Raw genomic sequence first — 1,991 nt, 5'->3', positions numbered from 1 at the left:
CGTGGCTTGCTTAAATCATTTTTTTTTCCTGAAACAAATTGCCGAACAAGCCCTAGGCCATTTAATTTCCAAATACCAGTAATTAAAATGAGTAACATCGTCAGAATTTGGCAGGGCCACAGCTTTCTTCTCCCTTTTCATTTTCACATAAATTTCAGTGAAGGTCAGATTTGTTGAAGGGGGGGGGGAGAAACCTGCCGGCCGTGTGCCCATGGGAGGTTAAAATATGACTTGTTCACAGTGTCCCTCATAGTTCGGGACTTAATGGTCCTTGACGGGGATAACCTAGAAGTTAATTTTACTCTGTGTCCCAAAAGCAGTCATTGTCAATGTAATCTTTCTTGTAGACTGAGAATATTGTCAACAAATGATCTGACTTTGAATAGCAATTGACCAGCAATGCCTCAGATCCAAAGGAACCTGAATATGGTTCCTTATTGATTTCTGTCCTATTATAGCCGTTTAAAACCAAGAAAGCAACATCTTGACTACTTGTTGTGAAATCCATCCTTAGGTATTTCCCTGGAAGAACCCGTTCTTAATAGCTTTTGCATTAGTTTTTCTTTACCTAATATCTTCAAAGATCCAACTGACAGAGTTTAATGCTTCGAAATACAGAATATACTTGTGTCAAAAAATAAAATCTTTGTGAAAGTTATTGCCAGCTGTTACTTGCAAATCGTGGAACAGAACAATGCTACAAACGCTAGCTTTGTTTGCACTCTTTGCTGACTTCGTGTCTGATGCTTTTTGGACGGGCAAACTAGTCCAATCACATCACCTCACTGGCGTTCACTTTTCTAATCTATACAATGGAGATATTAATTTTTTCTCTATGGAAATTCAATGAAATAAAGCATTCAAGACATATTTTGTGTATATGAAAGAGTGTTTTGTATTGTGTGTGTGTGTGTGTGTGTGTGCACATGAGTATGCAAGAATGCATTGCTTTTTTTGAGATTTTCCTAGGGCACAGAAATAGTCCAGACTTGCTGACCAGCAAAGCTCTGGGGACATCCATATCTCGCTAGCCTCCCCAGCACAGAGATTGCAAGTAGGCAGCACTGTGCTCAGCTTTGTGTACTTTTCTTTCGATAATATGTCCTGATTACATTTTCCCTCTCTCTAATCCTCCCAGTCCGTGCCCACCTCCCATCCCATCCAGATCCACTCCCTTTCTATTTCTCATTAGAAAAGAACAAGTTTTCTAAGAGATAAAACAAAACCTAACAAAATAACATACAATAAGGTAAAACAAAAACGATCCCTTCAGAGTTGCACAAGGCAAGCCAACAGAAGGAAAAGAAGCGAAAAGAATGCATAAGAATCAGAGACCCACTCGTTTGCACACTCGGGAATCCCACTAACACTAACCTGGAATCCATAAGATATACACAGAGGTCCTGATGCGGATCCACGAAGGCCCTGACATGTTCACCTTTTTACCATGGCTTTGGGAGATCAAAGGCAGGTCCTCATGCTTTCAAGGTAAGCACTTTACTAACTGACGTATCTCTCCAGTTCCAGACCAACTTTCTAAATAATAATCATGCATCAGAGAAATGGCTGTTCCAGTACAGGTGCTTCATCCCAAGCCTGAATGCAACCTGAACTCAGTCTGTGGGACTCACATGGTATGACAAAACAATTAGTTGACCAGCTGCCCACCCATAGACACAAACACAAGCATGTGTGTGCGCATACACTCACATACACACAAATGAAAAAAAAGGGGAAAAATAATTGGTTACTAGTCTCTACAAACTACTCATCACAGATTTGGTTGTTTTTGATGTGGGAATGATTTCTTACTAATAAAGAAACTGCCTTGGCCCATTTTATTGGATAGAAAATTAGGTAGGTGGAGTATACAGAAGAGAATTCTGGGAGAAAGAAGGTTAGAGGAAGAGTCGCCATGATGCTCCCACTCCAGACAGACGCAGGTTAAGATCCTCTCTGGTAAGCCAACTCATGGGCTACACAGAATATTA

Source organism: Alexandromys fortis, unplaced genomic scaffold, assembly GCF_014885135.2.
Source record: "Alexandromys fortis isolate MF-2015 unplaced genomic scaffold, M_Fortis_MF-2015_v1.1 scaffold_385, whole genome shotgun sequence".
In the NCBI taxonomy this organism is placed as follows: domain Eukaryota; kingdom Metazoa; phylum Chordata; class Mammalia; order Rodentia; family Cricetidae; genus Alexandromys; species Alexandromys fortis.
Note: the sequence above shows the minus strand (reverse complement) of the source record.